Here is a 21,069-nt window from a genome sequence, read left to right as displayed (position 1 = left end):
TTCATCATTGTAATTTATCTGTAGATTTCCAGAAACTACAAACTGAGGTACATTTGCTTCTTAAGATAAAATGGATTCATGCAGAGCATAATATTTATAAGTGGCAGGACAGATACGGAGTCTGTGTCAAAAGGCTCCCCAAGCAGATTTGAAAACCTTGCAACGGGATAAGAAAGCATCTGATCCTCAATAACCTTGTACCCAGTCAGTGAACCACAGGATGTATTTATGCCTGCGGCTGGACACCTGCAGCCGAAAATGCTGCCTTGAAGCAACTGTAGATAAAAGACCAGAGTTTTGCTCACAGGTCCGTTATTATAAAAGCATAAAAGAATTCATACACTGAATTACTGAGTAAAGATTTAAGTCCCGAGTCCTTTATTTTTATATCAAACTAATCTGATCAGACAAGACCCCTTTCCAGAACACATGCACATTCTATATGTGCTTAACCATGACAGAATATCAGGGCCACACAAAACCGCGATAGTTTAATCCTACTATTATGAGAATGCATTCGCAATATCCGGCATGTGATATTGCAAAAATAAACTTGACATTTTATGAAATTAAAATCACAATATGATAAAGGAAAAGCTTTAATTACTATGAGAATAGGGTCATCATATTTTGGACAAAATATGCAGATATTATTTTGTGAAAGGATATGGTTGTGATCAGTTTGGAGGTTACGTAGCAACACTAACTTCGTGGCTTTGCTCTGGCAAGATTAAGATCCTATTCTGTTATTATAACTTAATTATCATAATTTGAATTAAATAATGTATTTGAAGGTGACCCTAAGACTACATTTAGATAAGAAATAAAGTAAGCCAACTCCACTTTGAAACCCAAAAAACATTACAAGAATGAAACAACATCATTATTAAAGAAGACAAACTATGATTATGATCAACAAGCACCCAAGAATAATTTAGAAGCACAAGCAGTAAAGATAGGTCCTTGGATTGGATTGAAAATCCTTTCCTCTTTTTCCAGTATTTTTGTTCCACAGCAGTGCAGCTTGGTAGCTAAAGGCAGCTTCACTATATAGATTTTTAACCCAAGGATCAGCCAGTAATCCCGAACCACTCAACCTGAGAGGTCTACAAAGTTTTAAACCAATTCAGGAGACCAGTGAAGTGTCGGTGATTTGGAGGAAGCTAGCAGAACAGTGGGGTAGATTTTTTCAGGTAGTGGCATCAATGGAGCTGCAAAATGCTCAAGACTACTTTATCCCCATGTTCTTTTCACAATAAATTCCCTAACCCTGGCCTGTCTGCACTTTTATTTTGTCCCCCCGGTGTAGCTCTCCACTTACAGCTATTAGGGTTGCCTCATGTGTACATTGTACTACTTGTGAAGGTTTTTCTAGCACTATCTTAACTGAATGTCATTAACCTGACAATCTGTTTAAACGGTGAATATATGTAGATTTACATGACCTGAATCATTCACCATCTACAAGATCTGTTATCTTCATGTTAAGTTGAGTTATTATCTGATTACATTTTTTTGGGTCATTGTGTGACATTGGGTCATTATCTTTCCTCATCCTGCCATAATATTACCATTGACGTTTTTGATTTGAAGAGTTTTACTTCAAAACTAAAGGGTGTGTGGACCAATGATCTTTTCGAGAATGATAAGGGTACATCATGATTTATCATGTGATCTTTCATTCTTAGTCTTAATGTGATGATTTTTTATTTTTTGCACATGTTTTAGGCTGCCATTTTTGGCAAATGACCTATAATATATTTCAATAAAGGGCTAAATACAGTTTTAGACCTTTTTATTACAGCTCAAGTCAACAAGTCTATCAGATGGTGAATTTATTTTTAAAATGCTCTATTTTGTGTAAAACACTTCTTAATACAAGTAGTTTCACTTCCATTTGGATTTGAGGTAAAAATTGAAGAAATATGCAGCTATGCTCAAGTTTCAGTTGTGTTTGGGCATATTTCTGTAGTGGTAATTGGGAATTTCGTTGTTTCCAGCTTATAGATTCAGAAATTGTTCAGATGGAAAGTGACTGAGTATGTTTTTTTTTTTCTTTTTTCTCATTTCTTCAACTGGAAAAAATATTAAAGCTTCCGGTTACTGACTTGTCTGGTACAACAACCTTGGGTGTGAATTTGCTCTATTTCAAAAGCGCATTATTGATTAGTAGTCTCCAACTGATTGTTTCCAGTTCGCTCAACAGAAACACATGGCTAAAAACTCAACTATAAGTTATTAGAAACACTAACACTTGTGAGAAAACTGCTGTTGTGTAACAAAATACTGCTTTTATGAATTTGCTAATAAACTGGGTAAGTTTACCTTTTTAATTGCAGCATATAGTCATTTTCGATTAACCTGTATCATTTTTTGAGAGATTTTTTTGAGAGATTTCTGTCAATCTGTAGATGAGCAAAGAAGAACCCCTCAGAAGGAAATATAAGCAAATTAAGTTAGACTTTGGAGGACCTCAACCAAAAAATGATTTCTCCGTGAAAGTTTACGGCGTCAAAATGAACGGTTCTCCTCACATCAATTAAATGATGAGGCATGTTAATTAACTCAACTGGAGAAGCACTGACATTTTGCATAATCTTTCAACATTTCTCTTAAAAAAATATGCAAAGTCATTACATGACTCTTTAGAGTTACATTACAGAGAAGCTGATGCTTAATGATCTGAGACAAGAATGATAGGCTTGCATTTTTCAGTTCATAACTGTTGCCTAATTGTGGATAGTGTTTGAAGATCTGTATTTTAACTATTCTCTCTCCCCCATTCATGTTCAACTACTTGCTACATTTTTCTTTATAAAGTTTGAACTTTGTTCCAGTCCACCACTGTCTATAGCCTTCACCAGAGCTTTTATTTTTACTGCTACTTCCTCAATATAATGTAATCAATTTATATAATGAACCAGGTAAAAATGGGATAAGCACAACAGAAATCATAGCATTTCATTTTCATAGACTATTATATCATGATGACAGGCATGTAAAGTTTGAAGGGAAATATGTTCATAGTTTTATGTTTTTTCACTTTGTTTATTTATCGCATTGTCAGTTTAATTAAGGGTGCCAAGGAGAATGAAATGAATTGGGTCACAAAAGAGACAGTAAAAGTGCTTGAACTGAATGTAATCATTTAGCTTACAGGCAGCTGCAGTAGTCTAAGTCAGAGTCGCAGTCCTGATGCATTCTTGTACTTAGCATCCCTGTCTCAAATGTTATACTGTTCGGTGAGAGCTCACTTTATGAGCTTGACCACAAAAGCATTATTCCTGCTGCACTCACTCAGCATATTGAGGGTAAGCAAGTATATTTGTTCTCTACTTAAGATACTTTTAAGCCTCCTTAGAAGTCCTTCTATTCCCTATCATTTATCACTGTTAAGCCTAGAAGGCTTTGTGAATAAGAAATGCAGTTGTTAGGTCCAATAGAACAAGATCAGGGATGCTTCCAGAATAGGAATGAATCTTTCAGTCTTGATACGCATAGTCTTGGTCCAAAGACAAGGACTAGACACATAGCGAAAATCATCAAGGGAGTTGTTTTATGCCAGAAAGTTAGTGATCCAAAAATATAACTATACGTACATATGATGACAAAAGCTTCTCAATACTGTTGCCCCCAAAAAGCAGTTTTGATGTAAGCCTGTGGATCCATATAACCTTTACTTTTAAAGGACTCTTTTTTATAGTTCGGATAGAAGCTGTGCAAGCAGAAAACAGCTGACTATCTGCATACATCTGTTGCCAGGCAACTAAAATGCTTCTTAAAGAGCTCAGAAGGCAGTGAATGAAGGTAAAATGTCGATGTTTGAGATGGAATAAAAAAATACTCAAAAGTTGAGTTTTATGTAATCAAAAAAGCGTCATCTTTACCAGATGGACAGGTCGATTAGCAATTTGGACTCTCCAAAGCACGAGAGTTGAGCTCCTTATTACAAGCCAAGATGAGGCTTCACCAGGTTTCTGAGGTCCCATGCCATCAAAACAAAAATATGTGGCATCGAGATAGCTCCTCAAGATTCAGATATCTTAGGAGGACAATGCAGAAGGCGATTTATTGACAGGAATCTCGCCTCGCCTTGTTATTGGCAGTGGCTGGTTAGTGACGAAAAGAGATTCATTTTGCTGGTGGCAAATGATGAAGGTAAGATTTACAAATTGAATAAACAGAAAATGTACAAACACAAATCAGGGATACAAAAGCTATTAACTAATTTCTCTTTGATGCCATTACAAAACATGCAGATGTTTTTTTTTTCCATTACAGTGGTCTCCATGATCACCGAGAGGATTACATCAGAAAGTAGTGCACTGTCATATAGTGATGAAAACAACCCCGACCTCTTGAAACATTGACTGCACTAGTCATTGGTATCAGGTACTAGCAGATCACTTAAGTCCTGTCAAAGTTTATAGGTTTATATGAACAAATCTCTCTCTCTCTCTCTCTCTCTCTCTCTCTCTCTCTCTCTCTCTCTCTCTCTCTCTCTCTCTCTCTCTCTCTCTCTCTCTCTCTCTCTCTCTCTCTCTCTCTCTCTCTCTCTCTCTCTCTCTCTCTCTCTCTCTCTCTCTCTCTCTCTCTCTCTCTCTCTCTCTCTCTATATATTTATATATATATATACATAATATATGTATGTGTGGAGAGAGAGCGCAGAGAGAGATAGATAGATAGATAGGTTTATGGCCTTTGGCTGATTATTGAAAAACTGAAGTGATGGGAGTATTTTTAGACATTGAATACAATAATACGATGTCTTCCCTGGGCTAGCCTGAAGAGTGGTTAACACATTATGAAAACTGAGACGAATCTATAAGTATTCAAAGAAATAGTTAAAAGATCACAAAGTAATAATAATCAGGATTATTAAACATTCATTTTAGTATGTGTAGTTCAAGTGGGAAAATGAAATTATTTGTGTCTTAGGAAATATATTTATTTGTATAAGGAAAAAAAGCATATTCAAGACAATCATGAGTCAAATAGGTTTAGTAAATGTAAATGCAATATACAGGTTTTTTTATCTGGTTTTATTTATTTAGAATCTAAACAAATAGTTCTTTGAAATAATTTAATTGAAAGGTATTACAGAAAAGAATTTATGATCAAATAATAAACTTTGTATATGTTAATCAATTTAAAACACTTTAATCTCAACCAAGCCTGAAAAACTCAAATTGTTTGGGCTATAAAAGAGTATTCTGTAGTTATTATTTTATTACCTGCAGCAGAGTAGATATACTGTCAGTTAATTTGGTTTTGAGAGCCACCATCTTTTAAATTGTTGCCGGAGCACAGCCTGTCAGAGCATCACCAACCTTGAATTTTGCTGCTGCCACATTGTGGTCACTCCCAAGGCTCGACAACTACAGGCCTTAGCCAGCAGCTGGTCTCAGTTTGCACTCCCTCTCGAAGTCTCTCCTCTCTAATTTTTAATGACACACTTTGTTATGTGGGTCCACAGGGGGCCGTCAGTGGCAGAGCTTTAATAAAGAGAGTTTTAACTGCTTGTTCTCCTTTGAGGAAGCTTCATTAAACTTGTGATGGAAAAAGCCCTTTGAAGTTAAAGATTTGAGTCCATCCAAACTTTATATTTTGATAACCAGCTGTCTGTATATTTATAAGTGCATTTTGATTTTTACTTCAAATGAAAATAACAAAACTGATATTTAGGAGGACAAATGATGCAGTGCCCTAGACATTTCATAAGCTGGTGAGTTTGTCTGTGATCTGTGTGTGTGTGTGTGTGTGTGTGTGTGTGTGTGTGTGTGTGTGTGTGTGTGTGTGTGTGTGTGTGTGTGTGAAAATGTTGAGTGGGGTGAAGCAGATATAGTGTTGGCATGGTGAGAGAAGTTATATACACGTTCCCCAAAGGGTAAGCAGACTGCAAAGTGTCAATAACTGAGTAAACACCGAAGTGGTTGATCAGGTAAAGCTGTCGAAAATCCATCCATCCATCCATCCATCCATCCATCCATCCATCCATCCATCCATCCATCCATCCATCCATCCATCCATCCATCCATCCATCAGGGGATGCTGGAGCCTATCCTAGGTGTCATCAGGCGAGGGGCAAGGTACACCCTAGACTGGCTTGCCAGTCAATCGCAGGGGCAGTCGAAAATGTGATGTCGGAATGTCTTAATGGAGACAAGTTGAAGTAAAATGTAAATTAAGAAATAATAATAAAATAAAGTGCTGTCCCTGATAACAGATGGAACTGCAATTAACTTGCTACTTCTGTCTGCCTTTTTAATTTCCAGTTCAAAGAAATTACACTTCGTATTTCAATGTAAAGAGTAAAAATAGCCATAAAGTTGGAGCTGTGATTATTTTTCTCATGATTTGTCTCTGATTGCCATGTGGCACAATATAAATGCAGCCTCCTTTTTTCTGCAGCACGGACCACAAATCACACACAATCATTCTTTCCTTATTAATTTTCTCCTCATAAATCACAGAAATTTCAAATGTCATTTGAGGATATTACATCTGGAGTTTGATATCCCCACACAACAGGTGGGGTTCCACCTCAAAAACAGACTAGAACAAAGAAACAACAACAGAGCCAACAATATGTATCAGGAGTAAATAGCACAATCTGTGTTCTGCCAAGTCACATGGCAGAAGTGCGGATGGGCGGCTGCTTTGGCCGAGGAGCTAAAATCCACTGCAGTTGAGACACAAACACGCATTACAATGTGCAAACAGACAAACACACACACGTTTTGTGATCCTTATAATAACAAACAAAAAGTATTTTCTTAGTGGGCCCAAGGTCACCTTACAAAAATTAAAGAAAGAAAAGATAAAAGTTGGAATTAAGATTACAGAGTAGGCAATTTTGAAAAGATGGCTTTTGAGGTTTGACTTAAACGGAGGGTCTCAGATAGATAGATAGATAGATAGATAGATAGATAGATAGATAGATAGATAGATAGATAGATAGATAGATAGATAGATAGATAGATAGATAGATAGATAGATAGATAGATAGATAGATAGATAGATAGATAGATAGATAGATAGATAGATAGATAGATAGATAGATAGATAGATAGATAGATAGATAGATAGATAGATAGATAGATAGATAGATAGATAGATAGATAGATAGATAGATAGATAGATAGATAGATAGAGTAAGAAAATATGACTTTGTCCATGCCCCATATGAAAACACATTGCTGATCTTTTAACAAGCCTGTCAACATACTATTTTCAAGTGAGTGAGATGTATTGATGAACACTGACAAATAACAATCTGAAAATACTGCCTGTTATTTCATCCTGGCTAAAGGTGGAATTTTGACAGAGGTCAGAGCAGGCTGAAACAGTGTGATGTTGAAAAATAAACAGTTTTGATCCAGACACCTCATTTCTTTTCTTGACAAATGAGAGCGTGTGACAGTTTACTCTTCCCTTTTATCCTTAGTAGGATCCTCTTTAAAAATACACCAGATAATCTGGTAATGTTGTGAACAATGTAATAGCTCTATTTTTTGAACCTTTGTGGGATCATGCCTTGTCGGTATCAAACATTAAACTGAACCCTACACTGTAATTTTCATGTCAATTCAGACTTGTGGCTTGTCAACATGTGCTTGACATTGACTGGTTTATTAAACATAGCATATTTCACACGGCAATTTGGATTTCTAAACATAAATCTTGGGAAATATGTGAAATCATTCATACAATTTGTCACGAGAGTGCTTCAGAAGTGCTGACATGAATCATACACTTTTGTTTAAAGAGGAGTGCATTAGTACAATTTGGTAAAATGCAGGGGTCTAATCATATGCGCTGATGGCTGGGACTTTTTATAAATGAGCTCAGATGCTGGACTCGAATGTCAGGATGTCCTCTGCAAGTAAATGTTCATTTCGCTCAATGGTATTTAGTTTTGCTGCTTTTGGCAGACCACTTCATACTACCATAATATACCTGCCACTACTGTATATATGCTTACATTTTAGAGTTACAATTTAAACATTTATTGTACATAAAGTGAGATGTGGTGGAGCAGTGCTTTCTACCTATGAAACATCAACAGAACAAACACATTACATTATATATTCTGCATAGTGGGTGAAAATTTAGAAGAAGCCTTGTTACTTTCTATCAGTGAATGTAGCAGTTTTAATGTTGCTCTTTGCCAGCTTTTTACAGCTACTAAGCTTTGATTTCTAAACTCGTGTGCTCCTTATTCTTTCTGTCGCACTTCTTCAATGAGGTTCCCTAAGTACTTTTTTGTATCCCTAACTGTCTCTGCATTACCTACACATTTTATTTATTTGTTTGTATTTGTAAAAAGACTGCGGAATAATCATTGTACTATTTTATACCTTTTCAACATTTTTTTTTTTACTTTAATGGCCCTATTTCATGTTGCAAAGGTAGTGATTGGATGGAGCCTTAATGTTCTCTATTGACCAAGTGCAACTGGAAAAAAAAGCTTAGCAGCTCTACTGCTATATGTTAAGCGTGGTCCAATTACAAGAGGCTATGAAGCTATGCCTCTGTAGCTCCCTGACAACCCCCACCTCAACCCACCAAAAGTTCAGTTGTTCATTATGTCATTGCAGAGGGCAGCTAACCGCTGTTTCATCTGCTTGTTCACCTTCATCTGTCTACCTGTTGCGAACCTTTGCGCCGGCTTCTCTCAGCCTCTCTTTACTCTCCTTTGACATAGATTTAACAGAGCGACCTCCACTATTGACTACCAACCAAAGACAATCCGGAAAGCTCCAGGAATATCCTCTGTCTCCTACCACTCGGCAACGAGTCTGACTAAAGCAAAATAAGGTAAAGATAAGTGCTCTGTCAAATGTGCTGCAACCATCAACAAGCTTTTGCTGAAACACGCTCACATTCCCATGTTGTCATGTTGTCTTGCTTATATAAGGCTGTTATCATAGCAGGGCGATTAATCCACTGGATCATTAATCCAAACCAATAATTTTAAGAATGAAAACCAATTACTTTATGCCAGCTGCTGTGTTGCATCTTTGTTTGGCAGGAGGTCATCAAGTTTAGGAAGAGCTGTTTATCTTGGCAACATACATTATCCATGAATAATTTCAGTATTAATGGTGTATAAAAAAATGTCAGCTTTGACACATCCACATTTAATGACAAGTGGGAATGATTACATCTTCCTTAAGTTATAAGAAGGGATCCTTTTTGCAAAATACCTGAAAGGTCAGATATAATATGTTGTCTTTACATTTAATTATGCCCCACTAATACACATTAGCCATGAGATATTCAAGCAGAAAATAAATTCTCAGGTCTCAGGAGGTAACCTTAAGACGGGGCTAATATTTTGTGTTTGAATTGTTACAGTTTAAAGTAGTATGGTCGTATGAGTAGACTTTAAGAAACTGCGTTTTGAGCACTGTGCTTGAGCACACACTGATGATGTTTTCAAATCATTGGTGATTGTGTTGTTTTTGGCAACAAATGAATCACAATCCCCAACATTAAGATTAAAAAGAGGGCTACTTGTAAGAGTGAAGAAATTCTAGTTCTTTCAGCATCATTGCAAATAAACCTGAAATTTCTTAGTTTTCAACCAACCTCAGTTCTTACCTGTTACTTGCTGCTGCATAGTGTTGATTTTAAACGGGAATTGTGACTCTTTCTGAAATATAGATCAGTTTTAGTTTCTCTACCATAAGTATAACAAAGTCATAAAAATAGACTGATTAATGTGCTGTTTCAAAGTCGCAAGACTATTTCAGAACATGTTTCCATGGTAGCAATTAACCCCTGACAACAGAGAAAATGAGAAAAACATTCTGTAATCAGCTCCTCCATCAGATGAAGCTACATGGAATTATTTCAGTCTTGGACCCATATATGTCAGTGAATATGGTACAAGCCATTAATGTACCATTTTATGTTCATAGCTGAAGAGTAGACAAAACCATTCTTGGGTAAATACCAGAGAAATTTACTTTTGAACTGCAATTAACCTCAACCTACTTATAAATTACATGAGGCAGTTCAAATAATGTAAATGCTTTGGTAAGTAACCCCCCCTTTTTTAACATTTAATTAAGTTGTCATTTGAATCCACTTTGAAAGTCGAGAGTAATTTCAAAAACGATAACAACACAATTATTAAATTGTTGAATTGCAGATACACTCAGTTGAATTTCTGAAGACTGACTGCTCTCAGATGCCTCCGTGATTTGCAAGGCATATATCCACTGCCATGGAAACATGCAGGATCCTCTGAGGTGTGTGTGTGTGTGCGTGTGTGTGTGTGTGTGTCTGTGTGTGTGTGTGTCCAGTTATGCTAAATGTCTTCATGTACAGTGTGATAAACCCTTCATTTTATATACTCTGAGTCATAGCTATCATTCCCCATGTTTATTCCTGCTAAAATGGGCAGCTAATGACAAATGACGTATGGCAACTGCATGCCGAGGCACCATGGGGAATCTATGGCTTACAAAATACAGCACAGAGGAGAAAATTCTCTACACTTCGAAAAAAAGATTCTTCCCATGCATCTCTAATTTTTCCCTACATACATTTTATTGCCCCATTCATAATACCTCAGCACCCCCTTTTGATCTAAGACCAACAGTTGAAAACCACTTTAAATATAAGTGAATAAGGTACCCAAAAGATAAATCAGCAGAGCATCACAGCTATAAACACAAAAACTTGTTCAACATCCTCCACCTTGAAATCAATGTTGTCTCCTATTAAACCACCAGAAATTAAAGCTGTTGCTTTATTGAATCTCTAAATTTAATAAGGCTCATCCTAATTAGATAGACTTAGCCAGTGCTCCTCATAATAATACACACAATTTTGTTAGGATACACAGACTAGTTATTTCTATATTGCAATAAAGACTTGTACTACTGCTCCCTGCCAGAAAGAACATCTGGCTCTTGGTATGTTTCACTTATTCAGAGGAAAAAGGCAGCTGTGCAATAAGTTTATTTGTCAACATATAAATATAGTCTGGCTGCAACTATTTTAATTGCTGAAATTGATTAGAACATTTATTGAATCTGTCTCCTTCATCTACTCTCATCTGTGAAAAAATGTATTTTCAATTTCCCACATCTCTCAATGAATCTAATAATTACAGAATAGAGTCATGGAAAAACTATCTGAAGGCACTCAGTAATTTGGGGGAAAAGTCATCATCTAAGATTTGGTCAACTAATTGAGCCAAAGTAAGGCTCATGAATGCTTAAACTGCCCATTGGTAGACTTATTTTTTTTAATAACATATGTAAATCCCCAACAGGGCAAAGAAGAAAAAAGAAAGATGTTTGAGGAAATATCCAATTAAATTACTTTAATTCATTTCTGCTCCAGTTTGGAGCAATAACAAATTAGCCGGCTTCATAACTTCAAATCACATACAGTGAGGATACTATAAAGTCATATTTCAATTTAAAAATGAAATCAGAGCTTCATATGAAATGTCTGCGACAACATGGACTGAAAAGTGAAATCTAAAGTCTGCCATAAGTTGCTAGAATAAGGAGGTTGCTATAGTATGACAAATAATAAATAAAAGACTTAAAACACTTTAAAGCATTAACTTTGACACTTTATATTTTATTTGTTTTTCTTGTTCCCCCTCCTTCCTACTATTATCTATTATTGTTATGTTTTACTTGAAACTCTGGCACAACAATTTCCTTCGGGATAAATAAAGTTGTTCTTATTCTTAAATAAGTGTAACATTTGTCATATTTATGAGTTTGTGTGTGTGTGGTATGTTCCATGTAAAACATAGTTTGCATCATCAATGTTGTAAAGTTTTGAATTTTTAAAGATGCAATAAGTTCATTCTGTGCAGTTGTCACATCGATGCGGCTCGTAAAATACAGGGTTTTTTGAAATCCCTACAGTGAGAATGAGCTCAATGTACCAATATGGTTTAAAGTGAAACAGAGGATTTTGCCAGCAGCAGTGGGTCAGAGGAGATCAGACCTTGTCTTTATGAGTTAGAGGAACACACCAAATCAAGACTGCCATTCTTTGTCTTAAGCTATGCATCAAGTGGAAGCGCGGGCCCACCCTTTTTATGTTTTTATTGCAAATCGAAGAATTTCCAGCACCCTTTCACTTCAAAATTCTTTACTTCCTTAGTGTTCATGATTAACCTTCACATAATCACTATTTGCCTGAGCCATCAGAAGCATGTATGTTTTTAAATAAGATAGTGAGTGAAAAAGTGGTAGAAACCAGACAAGTTTTTTTTTTCTTTTTTATTTATCTTTACACCCTACAGTGTAGGGTATAAAGATTCTGATGGTGATGATGTATGGCCTACACCATCAGCTTCCTAAATGGTATTGTATACAGGGATTTTTTGAGCTAGTGTCTAATACTTGAAAGAAACACAATGATCTTAAGCACACCTCTCCCTTTGAACAAGTTGGTATGCCATCAAAATGAATTTCAAAACTTTATACTATAATTCTTGGACGTTACTACAGTCACATTTCTTGTACTGTTGTTAAACATATCAATTCTTTTAATATAAGCACAGTGTTTCATAGCACTACAATCAGTGTAAAAAAGAGCAAATATTTAACCTGTAATTTTTAATTGCACTTGTGATAGACACTGGGTGACATGCACAAGCTTTGTGTGTGTAGTCCAGAGGCAACGTTCTGAGTGCATTTATATTGTGATTTTGTACTCCCTCCACACAGAAGGGGAAGAGCTGATTACAGTGTTCTCGCTGTCTTTTTCAATAAGCCAAGCACTGTCACCTTCTCTTTCACTCAAACTCATGTGTGGAGTGACTGTCAACCTGCCAAGACTTATTCATTCCAGCACACACCACATCCCAACTCCCTGTGCTCTGTCTGCACAGCTAAGCCACAGCTCACTCTCAGCTCACAGTCACGTTCCTCAGCTTTGAACTTGAAATTAGCTCATCTCTAGTCTCTACCCTACAGTCCCCTCCCATATTCCTGTCCCATCTCTCCTCCCAATCCCTTCCCTCCAGCTCCACTCAGGGCTACACGATAACACACTTTGGAGGGAACCGCTTTTCCCCAGAGCACCCCAAACTGTGAGCATATTCACTCCATCATAACAGCACTGTAGCAAAACTGCTGTCACGCTGAGTTTGCCGTGCTAATGTGGCTCTAGGCACCACTACCCTGTCCTCAAAATACTGTGATGTAGGTGTGAAAGTGTTTTTCAGGTGGAGAGGAGAAGGGAGGGTTGCTTGAAAAGTATAGGCCCAAAACAGGAAGGAAATTTACAAAGGATCAACACCACCCGACTCCTCGCCCCCGAAAAAAATCAAGATTCTGGTGGATTTCTCAGTTGCATTTGACTGACCTGCTGTTGACCCTAATCTGTACTAAAAGGGGAAAGTAAAAGATTTTTGCTTTTAGCCTGGGTGTTTATAAAAGAATTAAAAGAGACTAGCTGGGCCTCTTGTTAAAAAGGAATGAGAGCTTTATCTGATTTCAGTCTGTCTCTGTTAAATCCTATATGAGTGTAGTGAACCAAAACCCTTGTACACACTTTCAAATGTGGAACACTCCCTTGCAATGAAAGTACCTTGTGTAGAAAACAAATAAAATATTAATCAGAAATTATTCTTGAGATTGAGCCTGGTCACTTTAAATTCAAATTTAAGTCAAACTTGCTCTCTTTATCTACTAACCAGTCATGAAAAATACTAAAATAAGATTTGTTTTGAGCATAATGTTTATCTTAGAAAAGTGGGGGCTCATTTGGGGAGCATCCCTCCAATTGGACGATTGGCGGTTCAATTCCCAGCTCCCCCATCGGCATGCCGAAGTGTCCTTGGGCAAGACATTAAACACAGATGTGATATTGATTTGATATTAGTGTATCAGTGTGTGTGTGTGTGTGTGTGTGTGTGTGTGTGTAAATAGGTGAGTGCTTACTAACCTAAAGCTCTAAAGGAGTGAAAGTGTTGAATAAGAGGTAACCATTTTGGTGGCAAAAACATTGATTCATTGATTAAACAAAATCAGTTCTTTAATCATGACAATTAATAATAAATCATAATCAGCTAATCTGAGAGCAAGGTGTACTTAAATATACAAATAATGTCAATACAATAGTCATTGTTTGATTTCTTCAAATTGCTCAAATCTTAATGGTCGTCTTATTATTTGCATGTTGCTGTTATGTTAATAACACCAACATCCCCTGTTATTATCTATGAACAAACTGACCATGAGCTTTTTCCCTTAAGTATACCCAGGACTGCCTGCACACCTTTTTTAGCTGAAATGCAAAGCCAGGGGTTGCAGAAAATATATTCAAATGACTATTAATTGCCTGGATCTTGTCACTCTCAGCCCCCAAGCGAACTCAAACACCCCGATCAGCACATTCTGGGTATATGTGAGCATGTAAAGTGAAGTCACATAACACCATGAGGCAAACTGAGAAATGGACCATGGAGTCCTCAGTCCCAGATGTTTTTCATTGAGCCTGTCTTTTGCGAGGAAGTGATTCAGGTTTACTTTTCCTTTTACCAAAAGCAATAGAATTGCGGTCCCGTCAGAGCTGAAGTGGACCATCCATCCTTTTTCTGTAATGCTTATCTTGCAACCAGTGTTGCTGGGGGTTGGATTCATTTTCAGCTGACTTTACAGGGTAGGTATTGTACAACCTGGATCAGTCACTAGGTGATTGCTGGGCTTCTCTAAGAGAAGTTCACAATGCAGGCATAAAAAGAAGCGACTTTTCATTTATGTTGGTTTACTTTTCGGTCCACTTTTAAACAAGTGGGTTTAGGTTCTTCTTCAAAGGAATTTTTGTGAGTTACATAATGGCTAGGCATTGTTTTGTTTTGTGTCTTTTCGGTGTGTTTAAATCGTGCATAAATGTTCAACGCAGCACACAGATTACTAAGGGCAAATCTCTTTCGCAAGCCCCTGACTTGTTGTGGGATCCAAGTGACTTCACTTTTTGCAGACAACAACATTTTTGCAGAGCCCTTTTTTTTTTTCCATTCAGTTTATACTAATTTCAGAGGAGCCAATGTTTTAATGGGGTTTTACATCATCAGCACAAAAGGCAGATAGTCCAAGATATTCTCCTTTCAATAAAGTCTCATGTCACCTCTCTTGGATCTTTCTTCAAGTTCTTTTTGGATAACAACTGTGAATGGCATTCCTTGTGCTTGTGCATGGTGTTAGATTTTGTGCACAGGGGCATCATTCTGTTCCCTCAGTCCTATTTTACCTGAGCCCTAATCTAACCCTAACTATATTCCCCGTTTCAAAGCACCATAAGGACATAGATTCTAATTTTAATGATCTTATGATGTACAAAAGATAGTTTTAATGATCTTGTATAATCTTGTGAGAGGAGATCGGGCTGTAGTGATGAAGAAATGACCCTGTCCTGTATTAAACCCATTAACCAACCACAGAGTAAAGCAGTTGAGCAGAAGCCCGTAACCAGCAAGATGACCAGAACATGAGGTAGGAGTTAGCCGGAAAGAGTATCCTCTTTTTTTCAGAAAGACTTGGCACAGTGCATACTGCAGCACTGTTGCACACAAGCAAAAATCACAGTTGAACACAATGGAACGGTGAAACTTAATAGAACACAGTCAACAAATATACAGCAGTTGGCAAAGAGGGTACCGTGAGCGTATGGAGGAAGGGGTGCTCGTGAAAATCATTCACATCAAGGATAAGTTTGTAGTTGAAATCGTGCAAGGCAAAATGTGCAAACAAGTTTAGTTGGCTCACTCCTCCTCTTCCTCCATCTACCCTTTTAAACGGGTGAGAGAGGATGCTTCAAAGGGCCTGACTGGCACCTGGTAAAGCTTTGAACCCTGTCCTTTGACTGTCATGTGAAAAGACAGACCCTTCCTTTAATCAGCCACTTAAATACTTGATGTATTGAGAAATACAGCACAGGTATATAGTCCAATACAGCAAACGACATTTCCATAACTGTTCAAGAGGGTGCAGGCTTACATACACACACACACGTGCACACACATGCACATACACGCACACACACACACGCACACACACTGCAAAGATTGTCAGCCTCAGGTCAGAGTATTGGGCATAATTAGAAAAACTGAATAAAGATCTCACATTCTTCTGACAGCACTCACACGCACGTTAGATCACTGTAATATCAGACACAAAATTGGATATTTGTTTGTTTTAATACTTTGCGTAATTAAGTTACCAACATGAATATGAATAACAACATGCTCTGCTGTTTCTTTCTTGATTTAAAAAGCACAAAAATGTTGATGGAAGTTATCCCCAGAATATTTGAGAAATATTGTGTGGGGTTGGTCCAATATCTGCAATTACCATTTCATCTCTTTTGGATAGGTCACAAGCTGAGCTTCTTCTAAAAAAATAACTCTGAACCTTAATAACTTAAGCATTAGAAGTCTGAACATTAACTCAAAGTCATCAGCTCAGCCATATCAGCTCTTCTGCTTTACTACTCTGTTGCTTAAGCCTTAGAGCTGAAGAGGGTTTATGCCAATATCCAGTTTAAATCTCTGGTTTGTCTCTGCTTATTGACTAGAAGAGCTAGAAATCATGCAGGATAGGTTCTTGCATGTGGCTCTTGTGTAGGGCAGGCTGTTGCCTCTTTTGATAACTCCTTTCTCTGTGGGCTAGTTGAAGTTGTCACTTCTTATGTTCTCATCATGTGTTTGCAGGATATAGAACCTAACCAGCCAAACCAGAAGCAGGTCAGGAGTGAAATTTACCATCAGGTTGATGGTGGGATGGAAAATGGATAATTTTTAATTCATGTTTCTGATGAATAAGTGATTGACTCCAGTGCTTGAAGCTAGGCTTAAAGGCATGGGGCATATGGGGAATGAGGAAGGGCACAGATGCTCCTACGGGCCAGAGGGCTGATAGGCAAACATAAGAGGGACACAGAGAAAAGGCACTGGGGCAACGAGGAGAGACAAAAAGGGGAAAGGCAGACCAAATGGGACATGCTTACCCTGCATTGGAAGCCAACACCACTCCCTCTATGTAGATCTAAACCCCCTAGTGAAGGCCCCGACCCTGCATAAAGAGACGCTGATTTAAGGGGTGCGCTTCTAAGCTTTGAGCCCCGTCTTTCTATGACCTCCAAGAAAAGGAAATTGTCCATCTGATGAGAAAGAGCATCTCCATTTTAATCTAGCCAGTTTTCACACGAGACAGAAACACGAAAAATGAAAAAAATCTACGAAACCCTGCTTGGAAGAACAACCCCTGGAGCATTGGGAGGATCTCAGCTCCATCTACTGGCTGCAGTTTGAACAAGCCGCTACGACAGACGAGGAAACAGAAACACCAACACAGCTCACTAACATTGTTTTCTCCAGCATCTTTGCCAAACTTCATTCCTCCCAAACCTATCTGACAACAGTGATAATGATCAGATCCAGTTTGCAAGTGAAATAGCTGCATCGTGAATCATCCAAACATCAGGCTACATGGCGATAAAGAAGTTCGTAATTAGTTTGCCTATAGATGCTATAGATCAGGCATTCAACAAAGTCATTCTTGTTTCAAAACTTACACAAAAACGGTAATCCTATTGATGTGCTTCGTGTTATTATCAACTTCCCTTTAAAAACTTGCAAGATATGAGCAGAGACTATACTCAGAGTACATACATATTTAGACAAAATACAGTATTTTTCTATGGCATGAATGTAACCATCGGCATGCTGGAGATCATTTTCTTCTGTGATAAATTTCAAGGCAATTTTCAGTCAATTAATTCTAAAATCCTTTGGATTTCAACAGTTTCATTGAAAAACAGGGCATCTTTGTGCCAAGTCATCACAATACTAGGAAGCATATAATGATCATAATTTAAATGAATATGCATTAGCAGAAATGCTGATCATCATATGCTTCCGTATTTGCATGTATGACACATCTGCCACTGGTTTCGCCTTGAAATGAACTCCTCCGTTATTGCGAGAACTCTGTAGATGTTCCGCTATTTCTAGTTAGTGTCAGGAGGAATAGCTAAGAACAAAGCCTACAAAAAGAAAGAAAAGAAGAGGGCCCATAACCGGGAAGACTAAAATTTTAGCACTTAGTGGCAAACAGAAAAACACTCAGCATAATCGAGATAAAACGTTGATGGATACAAAAGACCCAAGTGAAATGCAAAAATGATTACACAACACAAGAAAATTGTGCAACATGAGGACAGCCAACATTGTGATTGGTTACAAATGAAAGCAACAGGCAGCAACAAGGAATATTTACTGACAAGGGATAACAATGAACTTATGGATAAGGACAGGACATAAACACAAAACACAAACTCTCTAATATAAACCTGGGATGCAAAACAAAATTCAATGTGACACACAAACATTCAAAACCAGCAGCAACTTGAAAACGAAAGTCCACAATAGAAGGGCAAACATACGTCCAGAATGGAAAATCAACATTAAATACTGTGACAGATTCTGCCGGCAGTGCTTTTCTTATTCTTATCACTGCCGAAGGCTGAATAATAAACTGTATTGTGTAGTTACTTGTAAAATTCTCTCCCCAGAAGCAAGAGCTGGCAGAGCATTTCCTGAGATTAAGTTTTTTTCAGTTGATACAAGGGAAATATTACTCTTTACAATATTGAGGTTTCTGATAGTAATCACTAAATATATACACAGGTAAAGTGAGGACAAAAAAGCGTTCTCTGAATCAGCAAGCCAGTCTTGTCTCAGTAAATGACATGTTTTGAAGTTGTCCCCTCTTAATTATTACAGTTTGACAAATCAGCTTGTTATCAAAATCGAAGTCCTTGAAAAATGGTAATAAAGTACACTGAGTACTAAAGTGAAACGACAAATCGTTTTTTGGGGAGCATCTTTTTAGAAAACACCACAGGGTCCCCCTCCGTGTCATTGCGCACCCAGATCAGAAAATAATTCACTAATGTAGAATGGATTCCTTTATTCCTCTGATAATTCACCTTCAACATAGAACAAAGAGTACAGAAATACACTGGTGGTTATTCACATGTAAAGGGAAAAAACACCAGACATTCTTATGGCATTGTGCGTGTTGTTGTTTTCTTTTTATGTAGTTATATCTTAGCTAATGTGTGTGCACAAGATGTTTTTGTTTACCGATGAAAAGAGCATAATGTGCTGTTGAAGCAGTAATAGTCCTGATAGCATTAAACTACATAGACAACACGCATACTTAGTTACAGTGAGAGGTTATGAGGGACTAATAACCCCTTCAAGGATGAGATCTGACCTAATTTGCACTATGCAAATTCTGAGTAGCAGCTTCACCTAGAAGACTACAAAAAAATCTTAGCCTGTGTTCATATTAGGTTTTGTGAAAAAAAAAAAAAGTATATATGGCGAGAAAAAAATGTGAAAACAGAAATTATGAGATTAAGAGTGGCTAGTCTTTTTGATATTCAAACGGTGACATCCTGCATGAGTGTGAAAAGCACCAGAATCATTCTTTTCGTCTTTTATTTATGAATTGTGGGACATCATGACTTACCCTCTAACTGCTCTGCTCCTCATCAAACTCTTTCTCTGCCTCTCACTAACATTCTTACTATTCCCTCATCTCTTCCATTCCATGCAATAATTCTGATTGCACTCATGCATTCATTTTATATGACACTTATAACGATATATATGTGCAAGATAGGGATTAGCATACATTTCGTTATGATAAGGAATGCTGGTAATTCATGGCTGATAGTAAAACACCACTATCTCAGGAAATTAAGTTTGAGAATTTCTGTCTCTTTTAATTTAAAAAAAGCTTGGGTCCATAACCCAGAGGTAGAGTGTAGAAAATTAAAAATGATAAAATGTTTACTGCCATTTAAACTATGTGAAACTTCTAAAATGTCTAAAGAACATCTGGATTTAATTACATTACATTAAAAAAAGCTTACAAACACATTGCAAATATCAAAAGGATAATGGACTTGATGTTGGAACTTGCTGGCCTTTGACATTTGAAACTGCCCCAATGAGCTGAATGGAAGTGGCAGGAAACAGGGGTTCTTTATCCCATAACTGCTTTGGGGATCTGAGAATAAGCCACTGTCATGCTGTGCAGGACACGGCCTTTGGGACAAACTTCTTCCACGATCATGTTACAGGTCATCCGGTCTTGTTCATAGTTCATGGCATTATAGTTTGATTTGCTCAGTTTACTTTTGGCTCATGTACTCTAGGTTGTCATGGCATACCTTGAGTGTTGATGACTCTAAATCATGTCAGACATAGAACACTATGTTGGTTGATAGCCATTGGTTAGCTGAACTTGTGTGAGTGAAGACTGAAAATTTATGCAATGAAATAACTTCTTTCTCCACATCATTCATTTACCAATTGTTGAGAATTCTTTATGTGCTTTTATGCCACGCATTCTTCACATCTACAGAGCCATTTACAGGTTTAAGACGCAGTTAGATAGTTACTACAATATGCTATCAGGATTGTTAGTATAATGTGGAACAGTCCTCAGATCCTGACAGTGGAAGCCAATTCTTAATTAATCATCTTTGAAATATTGGTATTGAGGTTTAAGATATTTATCTGATCTTAAGACTTATAATAAACTTGCGACACTCTACGCTTGGATGGTTTGGAGGTTCTAGTTGTTCTAAGCAACTTCAACTTACTTTGACAATTTACAAGAAGACTTAAGAACAGAGCTAGAAATCCGGCAGCTTGTTTAACCCATTTTTTGTCCACAATTAGTTTATTTTATTTGCATTCTATTATTGCTGCTAAGATTTGTATCGAATAATTTCTATCCATCTAACCCAGGTTTGAAGAGAAGCACGACTGTAGCTGTGTCTCAATCGAGGTAGCCCTGACCTTTTAATACACTGAAAAAACAACATATAATCTGAGGAGTCATTTGGACAAGATGTTGTATCCTCTAAACTGTCATTTCAGCTTCAGCGCAATTTGCTGAGTAGCCTTAAAGCTTTCATCAGGTGAAGCTTCACCCATGTGGTAAGACAGCTGGCGAGGTTGACAATAACTGGGAACAACGCCATGCCTGTATCTGCTCT

The sequence above is a fragment of the Fistularia commersonii genome, chromosome 4 (genome assembly GCF_037954325.1).
Source record: "Fistularia commersonii isolate RoL2024-O1a breed Wild chromosome 4, RoL_Fcom_v1.0, whole genome shotgun sequence".
NCBI classification, from domain to species: Eukaryota; Metazoa; Chordata; class Actinopteri; order Syngnathiformes; family Fistulariidae; genus Fistularia; species Fistularia commersonii.
Note: the sequence above shows the minus strand (reverse complement) of the source record.